The sequence below is a fragment of the Sciurus vulgaris genome (assembly GCF_902686455.1).
Source record: "Sciurus vulgaris genome assembly, chromosome: 17".
Classification (NCBI taxonomy): Eukaryota; Metazoa; Chordata; class Mammalia; order Rodentia; family Sciuridae; genus Sciurus; species Sciurus vulgaris.
Window position 1 is genome coordinate 12175312 of NC_136478.1, and position 16264 is coordinate 12191575.

General features: G+C 43.9%; 1 protein-coding gene and 1 long non-coding RNA gene across 3 annotated transcripts in view; both read right to left on the reverse strand.

Annotated features, from left to right (window-relative positions):
• The window catches only part of PDPR (pyruvate dehydrogenase phosphatase regulatory subunit), a 52947-nt gene extending 45733 nt beyond the window's left edge, over window positions 1–7214 (reverse strand). For both annotated transcript variants that reach the window (XM_079119661.1, XM_079119662.1), the window contains exon 1: window positions 7083–7214. The gene's annotated coding sequence lies outside the window, so the exon portion shown is untranslated. The remainder of the gene's footprint in view (window positions 1–7082) is intronic.
• The window catches only part of LOC306649059, a 208030-nt gene that overhangs the window by 176308 nt on the left and 15458 nt on the right, over window positions 1–16264 (reverse strand). The gene's annotated exons all lie outside the window — the stretch shown is intronic.

The window sequence follows — 16264 nt, forward strand, 5'->3', positions numbered from 1 at the left end:
GTGGTAGAGCCCTTGCCTAACATGTGAGGCACTGGGTTCAATTCTCAGTACCATATATATATAAAATAAAGGTCCACTGACATCTTAAAAAAAAAATTTCTTTTTTTTTTTTTGGTTCTGGGGATTGAACCCAGTGCCTTGTACATGCAAGGCAAGCACTCTACCAACTGAGCTATATCCCCAGGCCCTTAAAAAGATATTTTTAAAAAAGAACAGTAATAATTCATTTGACATATATTTGAGGACCTACCAAGTTTCAGACACTTTGCTAAGTAGAGATATATAAGAAGAATAAGAAAATCTCTGTCTTTATAAAAGTTACATTTAAGAGTTTATGTGTGTGAATTAGGGAGAAGCAATCAATACCAAAATAAAAAAGTAAATGAAAATAATGTAATAGAGTAACTAGGGGCATTTGGGTGGGGGTACTGGGGATTGAATTCAGGGGCACTCAACCACTGGCCACATCCCCAGCCCTATTTTGTATTTTACTAGAAACAGGGTCTCACTAAGTTGCTTAGCACCTCACTTTTGCTGAGGCTGGTTTTGAACTTGCAATCCTCCTGTCTCAGCCTACCGAGTCACTGGAATTATAGATGTGAGCCACTGCCCCAGAAATCAAAGGGCATATTTAAAGTAGGATGGTTAGAAAAGGTCTTCAAGGAAGTGACATTTGAAAAGAGACCTGATAGATAAGAAGGAACCAACTATATGAGTTTACACAGAGAAACAAGCATGTACAAAAGACCTAAGGTAAGACAAACTTTGATGAGACCAAGAACCTAAATGAAGTCAACATGTCTGCAGCATGCTCAAGGGAAAACGATCTAGACAAACCTGGAGAGAAAGGCAGAAACAAATTCTATATAGCCATCATGAGAAGATGGAATTTTATTTTAAGTGTAAAGAAAAATGGCTGAAACAAGGGAATGAAATGACCTGCTATATTTTTCACAGGTCAGTCTGGCTCAATGGTAGAGTGGACAGTAGGATGAGAGAATTAGAGAAATAGAAAGCTACTACAGTAGTCCAAGTGGGTAGCATGGTGGCTTAGACTGGATAGTGGCAGTCAGAGAAAGATTATCTGGAAGTAGAAATGAGAGAACTTATTTGCTAACAAACTGGATGTTAAAGTCAGAAAAAGGAGTAAAAAGGATGAGAGGGAAGGGCTGGGGTTATAGCTCAGAGATAGAGCACTTGCCTTGCATATGTGATGCAAAGGGTTTGATTCTCAGCAACACATATAAATAAGTAAAATAAAGGTCCATTGACAACTAAAAAAAATGTTAAAAAAAGATTCTGGGGGCTGGGGCTGTAGCTCAGTGGTAGAGTACTAGCCTAGCATGTGTGAGGCCCTGGGTTCCAGCCTCAGCACCACATAAAGATAAACAGAAAAAATAAAAAGATGTGATGTCCATCTACAGCTAAAAAATATCTTAAAAAAAAAAAAAAGATTCTGGGATAATCAACTTGTGCTAGTTAGTGTGAAAGACTAGGAATGAGGAAGGGAAGAAGCGAGGAAGAATGAGGGAGAGGGTAAGCATAGGTAAATGAACAACTAAATATTACTTGCTCTGATAGAAACACCAAGCAGCTGGATATATAAGTCTGCAATGTAAGGAAGAGTTAGGGTGTCCTTAGCCTTAAATACAATGTTTAAAACCCTGGCACTTAGAGAAGAAGGAGAAGAGTACTGAGGTTCCCCAGTATTTACAGATTGGAATGAGAAGGGAAGGACTAGTGACAAGAATGGAATACTATAGTCGACTCAAAGAGAGCATCCAGGTAGAGAGAGGACTGGCTACAGAGATGGACAAAGAGTAGTCAGTGGACAGAGAAAAGCCAGGCAGAGGCATGTCACAGATGCCACGAGAAGAAAGTGTTTCAAGAAGAGGTTAACTTCAGGGGCTGGGGATGTAGCTCAGTGGTACAGCACATGCCTAGCATCCATGAGGTCTTGGGTTTGATCCCCAATGCCACAAAAAAGGGCAGCTTGTGGAGGTTAACTGCAGACTCTGCTGAGTGAATCAGGAAAGACCCCAACGTGTCCACAGGGATGTGAAAACAAAGGCCTTGATGTCCTCAAAGAGGAAACATTTTCACCAAACATTAAGGATAAAACAGAATAGAGCAAACTGAACAGCAGACAAGGGAGTAGAGACAACTCCATTACATTTTGCTCTGAAGGGCAGTAGAAAATGAGAAGAGAAAAATGTGGGGTAAAGCAAGGTTGTTTGCTTTTTAAAAGATGGGAGATATTAAGAGAATGTTTCACTACTGGTGGGAATGGTCCAGCAGAGGGGAAAGAGGACAGATAACAGAGAATGGAATCCTTCAGAAGGAAAGAAGAAATGGGCCCCAGAATCCAAGTGAAGGATAGCAGGCCTCAAGCTTCCACAGGTGGCGTGATGGAGATTTAAGTACTAGACATCTTTCCCTGGGAAGGAGAGGATTATTAGTCATGGTAGGCTTATCATTTACACACACAAGTTAGAGTTGGTAAGCAAGCACAATTTCTACAAGACAACAAATATAATAGATTAGAGAAGAAAAAAGGTAAAGGCGAGAGCCACTAATAGAAACAGAAAATAGACTAGGGAAGTAGGATATGGGCTGAGTCTTGGGGGGTAAAATTTGGACAGAAACAAAGGGATGGGAAACACACAAGAGAAAGGTTAGAATAAATATGACTGTGACATCTTCTTGGGAGGACAGTAAGGAACCTGGCATGGAGGCTAAAAGGTCTATAATGAATGCGGGAAGTAGGAACTGAAGGTTGAGCCAGACCATACAGACTGAATACTTGGTCTCATGTGGTCAGTTATATAACGAGTTACTATAGGATAAATGTGACAAAGACAGGGTTTTAAGAAAAAAAAAAATTTTCCCAAACTGAGTGTGTGTGCGTGTGTGTAGTTTTTTTTTTTTTTTTTTTTTTTTTGAGAACAGGAAGCAAGGTAATAAATATACTGTAAACAGAAAGCTCCCCCCAAATTAAGCCTTTTAAAAATTTTTCTCTTTACTTCTTTAACACTTAAAAAAAAATCAGTTACATTGTTCCACTTTTTTTAATTATTAAAATCTTTTTTTATTTTTACAGACTGCATTTTGATTCACTGTACACAAATGGGGTACAACTTTTCATTTCTATGGTTGTACACGATGTAGATTCAAACAAAATTAGCAGCAAAACAGAGGACTGTTTTAAGAAACTGAAGACTGATCTACAGGCTATGCCAGCATTGAAGTACAAGAAGATGAGGGCTAGAGACACAGGGAGTAGTAACCATGTGAGCATCAGGGCATCGAGTAAAGCAACTACCAACTATCAGCATCCCGACCCACAGGCGACTCCCCATAAGCCCATGCTGTCATGTCCACCCATCAGAGAGGACTCAGATCTGCAATCAAATGCAGGCACAGACTGCATGGCAAGAGAAACCCATGCAAGTGGCGAATGATTATCATGGCCACCTTGTGATTGCCACCATGCCTAACCTTCCTGGTCCCTGGTATCTGTAAGTTTCTCTGCACAGCTAGTCTTTCTATAATCTCATAGAAACGTAGCCAATCTCTCTCCATGGTCCATTCCCCTGCAGACTTCTCTCCTGTGCCTTCCAGACCACCATTCCCACATCAAACACTCATCCTTACAAGGGAAATGCAGGGTTCATAAAGGAACTGCCAATGCCACATGGTCCTGAGTCACCCACCTGAACTGGCCATCCTCCTGGCTTCCTAACCATTACCATCTTATCATGCTCAAAAAAAGCCCTCACTCCTTCAGACTAAGGCTAGCAGGCACCCCAACAGGTCAAGGCTCCCCCACAGACAGGTTCTGAATCCTCAGCATGCTCTTCTGTCACCTTCCACCCACCTCCTTTCTTTTCTCCAAGCAGCCTGTCTCAGCTCCTTCCTGAAACCCCTTGTGTGAACCTACCTGCACCTGCAACTCTGCTAGTGAATCTCTCCACTAGTGCCCCAGCCCACCCCCTCCTCCCTTCTCTGCACCCCAGCTCCATTGACTGTCCTCTCTTTTATGCACCTGCAATGTTTCTGTGCCACTTGGCTCCTTCTCAGCATTTTAATATGCTCAAGTCTTTCCTAGGTGATTTAAGACATGAAACAAAAGCTCCACAACTTTCTTCAATTAGCACTTTTTTTCCCTTGTGGTACTGGGTATTGAACCCACTCTATAACAAAGCAACACCCCCATCCCTTTTTATTTAAAGAGAGGGTCTCACGAGATTCCTGAGGCTGGCCTCAAAATCTCCATCCTCCTGCCTCATCCTCCCTGGGATTACAGGCATGCCTCACCATGCCTGGATTTAGAATTTTTAAAATTAAAAGTTGCTAACTGAGCTAGATTGCAAGTTCAAAGCCAGCCTTGGCAACTTATTGAGACCCTATCACAAACTAAAAAGGATTAGGGATGTAGATCAGTGGTAGAGCACTCCTGGGTTCATTCTCCTGTATCACTGAAAACAAACAAAAAATCTAAATCGAAAAGTATAGTCTTCATAAAAACTGAAAAACAGGAAGGAAGATTTCCCACCACACAAAGATCACCAATACCAGTACTAATGGTATTTTAATACAATTTTTGATTCTACAGCAATGGACTGCCCTGATGGCACCGTGTGACATCATACTGATCTTAAGTCTTAATTTACTCATACCTTAGTAATTTGCCAATCTGCCAGACAATTTTTAAACAGAAATTCATTCTTTTTTTTTTAAAGATCTTTTTAGTTGTAGATGGACACAATACCTTTATTTAAATTTTATTTATATGTGGTGCTGAGGATTGAACCCAGTACCTCACACGTGCTAGGTGAATGCTCTATCACTGAGCCACAACCCCAGCCCCAGAAATTCATTCTTGAGCTGAGGACGTAGCTAAGTGGTAGAGTGCTTGACTCCAATGCCAAAGGCCCTGGATTCAATCCCCAACACCACACACATACACACAAAACCCTAGCAACCTGTCATTTTCACTTGACAATAAATTAGTAAACAGAAAAGACTGCATATACTGTTTTACACTTTCCCCCATTCTGATCTCTCCTTAACTTAAAGCATTCAGGCATCAGCCCCACCACAGCACTGACCTGCTTTTGCCAATAACACTCAAGTTGTTTTCCAAGGACACTTTCCTGGCACTATAACACTTGACCTCTCAACAGTAATTAACAGTTGATCATTTCTTCCTACCCACACAGAGGGTCCTGGTTTGATCTCTACAACTCCTTTCCTAGACACTTCTTTGCTGGTTCCTCTCCTCTGCCCCTGGTTCTCAGGATTTTATGAGGTCCATTTCTCTCCTTCCATACACTCCCCCAGGGTGATTTCAGTTTCACCATGACTGATGGCCTAACCCACCACATCCTGAACTTCAGATGTACTTATGGAGTACAGAATAACCAACTCCACTTGACCTGACAGATAAAATCCATCAACCTCCAACCTTCTCATCACTGTATGCCTACATGTTATAAACAAAGGAGATAAGGAAAATGTCATTGATGACTGGAGATCTCAAGATTAGGCTCCCAGATTTGAGGGGATATCAAAATACTTCGATTTTTTTAAAGTCAACTATCTTTATGGGTAGCTACAATATGCCAGATAATGCATAAGAACTGAATATTCACAACCTTAAGAAGTTGTAGATATCATCATCATTTCTATTTTACTTTTGAAGAACTGAGTTACAGATTATGTACAGTGATTCACCCAAACTCCTGTATCCTGGTGAGGGCACAGCCAGGATTCAAACCTGCCATTTATCACCACTCCATACTACCTTCCCAATAAAAGGAGATGAGCCAGGACAGGGCAGCTATGAGAACAGAACCTAAGATCCATCCCCAAGCAGGAAAAAGGGAATTGAAAAGGTGGCAGAAGAAACTGGACAACAGAGGAGTTTCAAGATGGAATGCACTCTGTTAAAAGGCCAGGCTGGTAAGAACAAAAAGATTGTTGACCTTGTGCTTCAAGAGACTGAAAAGGTGAGGGAAGAGTTTAAAGTAAACACCAGAGAAAAACTCCAGCAGGTTTGGCAGAAAAACGAAAGCAATGCTTGACAGCAAAGGAGGTAAAGCCAGTGAGAAAGACACTGAAGATGACAAAGAAATGAAACACCATCTGGTTTAAAGAGAATTTATGTCTTAAAGTTCTTGAAAATGACTGTAATATTCTCTGAACAACTGCTAAACAACCTCAAGATGAGGACTGGTTCTACTCAGATCTGCTCATACCAACAGCAGCAAGGTGAGAGGGCTAACCCCTGAGTTACAGCAATCGGAACCGGTTGGCTGCAGGTCACAAGGAAGTTTTGGTGAGTGTTAGTGGACTAAAACATGTGCCACACGTGCCTCAAAAGAACCACCAGGGACACCGATTTAAAAGCTAATGTCCCAGGCTCCACTTTTGGAGATTGCTCCCCTTGGTCCAAGGTACCGTATTTTTCAACAAGTACACCAGGTGATCAAGAGTTTAAGAAACGGGGCTGGGGAGATAGCTCAGTTGGTAGAGTGGCTTGCCTTGCAAGCACAAGGCCCTGGGTTCAATCCCCCAGCACCACAAATTATTAAAAAAAAAAAAAAAAAGAGTTTAAGAAACGAATATAGAAACAGTCCCAAAGTGCCACGCGTTAAGAGGAAAGCCCACTGCCCTGGCCTAGACTGTCAGATAACTTCTGCCAGACTCTGCAGCATCTCGAGTTAGTAGAGCACAGGTGGAGCACACGTTTCAAGGCGGGAAAATGATTCCACCTGCGGAGTTGACTGCGCTGCAGGGGAGTGCACGTCCGAGCCGCAGCCGCGTCACCGGCTGGGCTACTGGCTGAAATGTGCGCGCCTGGAAGAGCCAGCGGGAAGGCCCGGACAGCCGGCACGGGGGCCCCAGGCACCGACAGCTCGGGTGGACCGAGTCCTGACATCAGGGCGCGTCTTCCCAGGAGGGCAAGGCGAAGCCGACGGGGAGCTGGGGCACCGCGGGACCGCTCCTTGGACAGATGCAAGCGCGAAGCGGGGAACACCGGGGGTCCCGGGGCGCTAGGGCCTCAGTGGTCTCCTTACCTCACCGGCCGCACGCGCTCCGCGCTCAGCAACACCCGGCAGAAGCGAGGCGCTGCACGGCGGTTGTCCTGGGGTCGCCGAAGGTGTCCGCCGGCCGGAGAGCGGGAAGCGGGTTCCGGAGGGGGGGCGGGCCGGAGGAATAAAAAGTTCCGGGGAAGCCGCGGCCCGCGACCTTCCGCGCTTTACGGCCCCCCAGCAAGGGTACGGCGAGCGCGCGACCTCGGCTGCAAACGAGCGCGCCGTGACGTCAGTGCGGAGGCCCCGCCCCTGCCACGTGGGCTTGTTTGGGTCTCGCGAGGCTCCGCCCCGGTTTCAGAACTCGGGTCTGGGCCCCGCGTGGATCTCTGCAAGTGGGTCTGCGACGTTGGAGCTGCTCAGCCGGTTCCACTGGCGCGTGGGCGGCTCGGGGGGCTCTTGCTGCCCGGAGGCCTGTGTCCAGGCCCCGCCCCCGTGGGTCCGCAGCCCAGAGCCGCGGCCAGTCCAGCGCCTAGAAGACCCGGAACCGGTGGTCGCGCTGCTGCCTCAGGTCGCTGCGGGCTTCCTAGCGAAGCTCTGGCAGAGCGGACCCCAAGGCGACGTGCTGGCCTGGCCAGACCTCGGAGGCACGATTAGCAGACCAGAGTTCCCGCCGACCTCACTCGTGGCTCCTTTCCAGTTTGTCCGGGCTCTGAGGAAGAGCCGCTCAGTCGCTCGAGCCTCAGACAAGTCCCCGGTCCACCGCCCCCACCCCTGTCACAGTCATCCAGTTTTCGTGCCTTCCTAGAGCTCGCCCCGACCTCAGGTATCTCAGCTGAGACTTGCTCTCGGACCTCTGGCGGCAGAACCCTCGTCTCACGCACAGCCGTGTTCTCAGCACCTCGACCAGCGCCTCGCATCATCCAGGGTGGCCTTCTTGGAGCGGATGGAGACCGAATGGTGCAGCCACCACCGCACCTTGGGCCTCGCATAATCCATGATCCTGGTTCCCGTTCTGTGAATTCAAGCCCTTTTCACCACACAAGCCCATCGCGGGGGGGCGGGGGGTTGCTTCCTGGCCGTGGCCAGGCACTGTGCTTGTTGATGGGGTACAGCAGAGCACAAGGAAGAGGGGGTTCTGTCCTTAGAAAGTGGCAATAAAGCTCCCGGGCCCCCGTGTCACCATGCCATTGCACGCCTCCATAGCTTTTAGCACACTCACTGCTCCGTGAACTTCACGAGCCCACCGGGATGAGGTCAGCCTGTTAGAGGACTCAAACTCTGCCCCTTGCTCCTCTGATAAGTGAACATTCCAGGCATCTGGACTCCTGGGCTCGATGAATCATTTCATACGTTAGGTAAGGGTTTAACACAACTTGTCCGAAAAAGAAAAACCTCTGACCCATCAGAGACATCTGGGAAGCCATTTCGGACGCCCTGATGAACTCTGGGGAGAAAAGCTTGACAAGTTTTCTTCATGAGCTGTCTGGCTCTTGCCATTTCCAGGCTTATGAATTTGGGAGAAACCTAGTGTCCGCAGGGACAGTGGATGAAGTAACAGTAACATGTTGATTCCCTTCTGTTTATATTGCAGTAAGTAGTGCAGAATTAGATAGATCATTCCTACACCCCTTCCCCATCACCGTTATTGTTTCTCCCCTTTTAAATGCTGCACCCAATAACCCTGATTTCAGACATTGACCTCCAGCATTGTAAGGGAATAAGTTTTTGTTATTTCAAAAATTAAAAATATAAATAGCCAGGTGTGGTGGCCCATGTCTGTAATCCCAGTGGCTCTGGAGGCCAAGGTAGGAGGGTCATCAAGTTCAAAGCCAGCCTCAGTAAAAGCAAGGCACCAAGCAATGCAGTGAGACCCTATCTCTATATAAAATACAAAATAGGGCTGGGGATATGGCTCAGTGGTCTAGTGCCCCAAGTTCAATCTCCGTTACCCCCCCCCAAATTAAAAATTAAAACAAATAAATGATAAAATGCTACATCCAAAAGCTCTTTGTGCTGTCAGTGAGTTTTATCCTTTGTAGTTTTCATAGCCACTAGTACTCTATTGGGTGCATTCAAGAGAATTGTTCTTATGTTTTTGGCTCTTCTTCATACAATGTCAGAGTTGTTCTTGAATGATCCTGATTTGTGAGTGCTGAGCATCCTTTGAAGAATCAAACATAATTTATTAATGATGTTACTTATGAGATTTGGAAACAATTAACTTTTTACTTTGAAAACCTCTTCTACCTCCTTGTTTTTCTGTCAATTTATAAAAGGAAGGGAAGAGATTTTTACCAGGGTTACTTTGCACACCTAAACCGGGAGCTTGATGCACCTCTTTCTCTAAGCCTAGTTCTAGTACCTTACACTTCAGAATGTCAAATGGCAGATGGATGTAGGAAAAATGAGAAAGAAGGAAAGTTTATTTCAGTCTGTAGGTTCCCATCACCCCACATAGTCTCTCCTTACTCAGAACAAGTTTATGTGGGGTAGGAATCTCTGCATCTCTTTTTGGGGGTGAAGGATTTTCTAGTTCTCACTTACTCTCTGTTGACTCCTGGGATGTATAAAACAACATTGTAACTATCGTAATGTCCTGTCACTCATTCTTTGTGTTTGTCAGCATGCAATTCAGCCCAGGCCCCTTCTGTTCCTATGCAGAGTTAGCATGTTATCCTGAAGATATTCTAGGCACTTCAGTAAATGGGATCTCTCTCCAGAGCCTGGGTGACTCTGGACACATAGTGTGACTGAACATTTCTGCCATCCTTGAACAGAGTATGAACTTTGTGCACTATACTTGTAGCCAGCTGGGTTTCAATGGGTATTGTATTTTTAATGTTACTAGGTGTGTAAACGAACAGACATTTCAATTCTTCTTTCCATGCCCACTTGTGAAATGGCTATCATCCAAAGTCACTTGCTTTATATTAATAATAATGTTATATAATAATGTTATATATTATTTGCCGTCATTAGGATAAACAATGTACACAAAACCATTTATACCTGTGATACCAAGGTGTTAAAAGCAAATTGGAAAATAAGATAAAGAAGAGTCAGGATTGTGCCCAAGTCTCTAACTTTGTCATTTTATTGAAACTTCACTAAAACTGTGGACAACAGATGAGAGTATCCCTAGTTCATGGAAGAAGAAGATGAGGCTTACTTGAAAGACCTATGCAAGTAAGAGCTAGTGTCATGTTATAGACCAGCGGTGCTGCCTTAGAATCACCTGGGGTCTAAGGCAGCACAATAAACAGTAGCCTCTGAATGAAAGTATAATCAACAAGACTGAAGGACAAAATACTCCTAAAGAGGTTTACAAAAACTTGCTTTTTATCTTGAAGTCACTGGATACAGACTATTTAAGAGTCCTGAGGAGAAATAAAGGTTGTTTAAATTTTTTTGTAGAAGAGGGAGGATGAAAGTGTCTTAAAAAGTTATGAAAGGGGGCTGGGGATTCAGCTCAGTTGGTAGAGTTGGTAGAGTGCTTGCCTCCCATGCACAAGGCCCTGGGTTCAATCCCCAGCACCACCAAAAAAAAAAAAAAAGAAAGAAAGAAAGAAAAGTTATGAAAGGGAGATGGGGTGCAGTCCTGAAATCTCAGCAATTCTGAGGCTAATCACAAGGTCAAGGCAACCCTCGGCAGTTTAGGGAGACCTTGTCGCAAAAAGGGGGAGGAGTCCCCAGCTGTCGCGGAGGACACCACCCCGCATCTTAAAAAAAAAAAAACCAGTGCGTTCTCAGTGGAGCCTTTCCTTCCCCAGGAGACCAGGCTTCCCTTAGTGTCCCCATTACCCTTTTCTGATGTCTCTCCATATCTCCCCTGCTGTTTCTGGACCCAGTTCCCGCCCTAGGAGGACGGGGTTCATTGGAACTCGAACATCTTGCACTATGCCTGCATTTCAGAGACGATGAAAGAAATGGGGAAAGGGAGAGGGAAATTTTATTTTAAATCTTTTAAAGTTTTTTAAATGTTTGCTGCCGGGCTCGGTGGCGCACGCCTGTAATCCCAACAGCTCAGGAGGCTGAGGCAGGAGGATCGCAAGTTCAAAGCCAGCCTCAGCAATTTAGCGAGGCCCTAAGCAACTTAGTGACACTCTCTCTCAAAATAAAAATAAAAAGGGCCGGGGATATTGCTCAGTCATTAATGGGTTCAATCCTAAGTGGAAAAAAAAAAAAGTTTGCCGATATTTATAATGAGAATCAAGTGGAGCAGGCTGGAGTTGCCACCGACGGCGTGGGGTGCCTTTACTGCGTTCGTCCACTGCGTCTACCAGTAGGTGGCGCTGTGGTCTGTGAATTGAGAATTCCCGTGTTCCCACAGCCCCTCCCATTTAGTAGACTGTGGCGTTTAATTAGAAACCCAAGTCAGACTAATAAAATCTCCCTCTGAAGGTTAATTCACTGAGACCTCGATGGTAGAGAGTGCCACAGGCCTTTGGGGCAGCTTTGAAAAGAGCGATGCGCCCCTTCTCTAGCTGCGTGTTCCCATGAAAGGCTCTACAGTGTCAGGGACCCTCAGACCCTGCAGGAGTTCTGAGGCATTATCTGACTCTGGACCCTCAGCATCCCAACTTGTCCTGACCATGACCTTGAGCTGGGCCTGGCCTTGGCCTGAATGCTAGTGTTGCTTCCCCTTGGTTATGACCTTGGGCAGTTGCCTTTCCTAGACCTTTGCATTAGTCAGTACTCTCCTGAGAAACAACCGAAAATAAATATATAACAGAAAAAGAAAAAGAAAGATTTATTTTAAGGAATTGGTTCAATTAATTGTGGAAGTTGGTAAATCTGAAGTCTGTAGAACAGGCCAGCAGGCTGAAAAGTAAGGGAAGAGCTGACTTTGCCATCTCAAGTTCAAAGAATTGGAGGTACAATTCCTTTCTTCAGGGAACTTAGTCTTTCTCTTAGTACCTTCCACTATTTAGATAAAACTCACTCATAGCATTGAGAGTAATCTACCCTACTTGAAGTCTATTGATTTAAATGTTAATCACATCTATAAAATATTTTTACAGCAGTGTCTAGATTGGCATTTAACCAAACATCTGGGTACCATAGCCATATCAATTTTAAGCCCCATTTCTGCAGGGGATAAGGATACTAGCTGAGCAGGATTATCTAGGATGGATAAGGGCTTAGGTTCAATTCCAAACACCACAAAAGAAAAAGGAAAAAGAAATTTCCCCATGTAGGATTACTGATAAATTAGCTGGGCAAGGAGCCTTATGCCTATAGTCCCAGTAACTGGGGAGGCTGGAGCAGAAGGATTGCAAATTCGAGGCTAGCCTCTGTAAATTAGGAAGACCCTATCTCAAACACAAATGTATTTATTTTTGGTACAGGGATTGAACCCAGGGTGCTTAATCCCTGAGCCACATCCTCAGTCCTTTTTGTATTTTATTTAGAGTCTCTAAGTTATGTTGCTTAGGATCTCATAAGTTGTTGAGGTTGGCTTTGAACTCGAGATAGTCCTACCTCAGTCTCCCAAGCCTCTGGGATTACAGGTGTGCACCATCATGCCCCACTAACTAGAAATTGTTTAAAAAGCTGGGGACATGGGCTGGGTTTGTGACTCAGTGGTAGAGCGCAGGCCTAGTATGCAGGAGGCCCTGGGTTCAATTCTCAGCATCACATAAAAATAAAGGTATTGTGTCCACCTACAACTAAAACAAAATATTAAAAACAAAAGCTGGGGACGTGGAGCTGGGGCTGTAGCTCAGTGGCAGAGCTCTTGCCGAGCATGTGTGAATCACAGGGTTCAATCCTTAGTACCACATAAAAATAAACAAATAAAGGCATTCTGTTCATCTACAACAACAAAAAAAATATTTCAAAAAAATGCTAGGGACATGGCTCAGTGATAGAGCATTTAATGCCTGTCATGTGCAAGGACTTGGGGTTCGATCCTTGTTTTAGTCAACTTTTCCACCACTGTGACCAAAAGAACTGACAGATCAATTTTAGAGTTTATCTGGTGCTCCCAGTTTCATATTTCTTAGTCCATAGAAGGCCAACTCCATTTCTCTGGGCCCACAGTGACCCAGAACATTGTGGTGGAAAGATGTGCAGGAGGAAAGCTGGCTAAGCAGCACAATCTGAGTGGGAGTGATAGGAGAAGAAATTCATGCCCTGTTTTTGATATTATGGGGGAAAGCCTTTAGTCTCACCACGTTTGCTGAAGGTTTTTAAAAAAATATTTTAAAAATTTATTTTGGTACTGAGTTGAACCCGGGAGGGCTTTATCACTGAGCTACATCCCAGCCCTTTTTATTTTTAAATTTTATTTAATTTATTTATTTATTTATTTATTTATTTATCTTGCTGCAGATTGAGCCCAGGACCTTATACTTGACAGACAAGTACTTTATAAACTGAGCTATATCCCCAGTCCTTTTTTTTATTTTGAGACCATTTCACTAAGTTGCTGAGGCTGGCCTCGAACTTGCCATCCTCAGCTGTCCGGCTTGCTGGGGATTACAGGCATGTGAGATTTTTACCTGGCCAGAGCTTTTCTTTATAGGAAGACTTTTAATCAGTCTGTTCAATTGCTTTCATTGTGGTGGGTCCATACATATTTTCAATTTCTTCCTGTCAGTTTCGTTAACTTTTCCTTCAGGAATTTGTCCTTTGCATTTACATTGTCTATTTTGTTGGCATCATATTGTTCTTAGTAGTCCCTTGCAACCTTTTGGTTATGGTGATGCTTCTGGAATGCAACCCAGGAACTTGAGCCTGCTAGGCATGTGCTCTAAAACTGATCTGAACTCCCAGTCCTACAACTTTTTTTTCCTTGTTAAAAAAATTGTTTTAATTAATTATGCATGACAGTAGAGTGCACTTTGATATATAATGGAGTATAATTTCTTATTCTTCTGATTATACATGATGTAGAATCCCATAAGTTGTATAGTTATATATGTACATAGGACAATAATGTCTGATTCATTCTACTATCTTTCCTATCCCCTTCCTTCAGTCCCCTCTACCTAATCTAAAGTAACTCTATTCTTCCCTAGCCACCCCACCCCATTGTGAATTAGCATCTGTCTATTAGAGAAAACATTTGACTTTTGTTTTTTGGGGGACTGGCTTATTTCTCTTAGCATATATTCTCCAGCTCCACGCATTTGCTGGCAAATGCCATAATTTCATTATGTTTTTGATTTCTGTAGAAACAGTTGTAATGATGTCCCCCTTTCCCTTTCTGATTTGGGTAATTTTGTCTTCTAGACATTTATTTAAAAAAAATTAAAATGGTACAATCATGCCAGGCATAGTGACCTATACCTGTAATCCCAGTGACACTGGAGGCTGAGGCAAGATTTCAAGTTTAAGATGAGCCTCAACAACTTAGCAAGGCCCTAAGCAACTTAGTGAGACCCTGTCTCAAAATCAGAGATAAAAAGGACTAGGGATGCAGCTCAGTTAGAGTCCTTACCTAGCACACAAGAGGTTCCACTGCAGTACCAGAAAACAAACAAACAAACAAAAAAACTTAACTCACTGAATTGTATATTTAAGGTCTGTATAGTGGGTGTATGTAGATATATATATATTTATATGTACATACATATCATTTCCTCTTTTTTATTGTTTAAATTTTGTGCATTTATTTATTTTGGTACTAAGGATTGAATTCAGGGGTGCTTCACCACTGAGCTACACACCCAGCCCTTTCTATTTTTTATTTTGAGACAGGGCCTTGCTAAGTTGTTGAGGCTGGGCCTCAAGCTTGCAATCCCTCCTGCCTCCGTCTCCTAAGTAGCCAGGATGGACGGGCATATGCCACTGCACCTGGCTCCAAAATAGTTTTAAAAAATTAAAAATAAAGTAATATGAGGCTGGGGTTGTGGTTTAGTGGTAGAGCACTTGCCTAGCATGTGTGAGGCACTGGGTTTGATTCTCAGCACCACATATAAATAAATGAATAAAATAAAGGTCTATCAACATCTGAAGAAAATTTAAAATAATAATGATAATAATAATAATAGGGACATATAATTTCTAGAAGAGATAGGACCAGGTGTCCTGGAGTTGAATACAAATCTGGAAGATAGTTTTTTGGAGAACATTAACATGATTTAATGGCTGTGGAAACATGAGCTTCTTCAGGAAGAGACACAATAGCTTAAACACAAATAGTTTTCTGAGAAAGAATACAAACAGAAAAGAGGTGCTCCCCTGGGACAAGCAGGAGAGGGAGGGGTACTGAGTTAGTTTTCTGCCATTGAAACAAAATACCTTAGATAATTAACTTTTTTTTTTTTTTTTTTGGTGCTAAGGATTGAACCTAGGGCCTTGTGCTTATGAGGCAAGCACTCTACCAACTAAGCTATATCCCCAGCCCCTAGATAATTAACTTAAAAGAAGGAAAGGTTTATTTGGGCTCTCAAGTTCAGAGATTTCATTCCAGGGTGGGTTGGTTCTGTTGCTTTTGGGCTGTGGTGAGGCAGAATGTCATGGCCGCAGCACATGATGGAAACAGCTGCTCATCTCATGGAAGCCAGGAGGCAAAGAGAGACCGGAAGGGGGCAGGGTTTGATATCCCCTTCAAGAGCCTGCCCTGTATGACCTAACTTCCTCCAACTAAGTCCCACCTCTTAAAGGGTCCACCGCCTTCTAGTAACACCACAGGCTGGTGACCAAGGCCTTAGCATGTGGGCCTGGAGGGACATTCCAGATCCAAACTATAGCAGGTGGATAGGTAGAGACATATGTCACAAAGCAAACAATGAAATATGAATTATAATACATGTTTATTGTAATAAACACTGTCATAACCTCCTCTGGAGAAAGACACCTTGCAAGAACAGGCCCGTTCTCAAAACACACCCCAACCACTGAGCAGGCTGCAGGACAAAGTTCAGACTCAGAAGGAAATACTATGTAAAACAAGGGGCAATGCCTTGGTAAGGGAGTCCACAGGGATTGTCATCCCTACTTTTTGTCATTGGATTCTGGGGCCCAGGATCACACAGAGCATCCTGGTTGCAGCCTAGGCCTCAGGGGTCTGTCTAATGTGCATTCACAGCCTTTCCTCTTCTAGCTCCTGAGACTGGGCTCACCCTAGCCTTCTCTCACAGTGAGCCTTGGCCTAGGACCACTATGACCCTTCAAAAGTTGTTCTACCTCAACCCTGAGAATATATTTTCCTCCCACCTGACCCAAGTAGCTGGCATCACACTACATGAGACAATGAGTCACATTTATCACTGAAG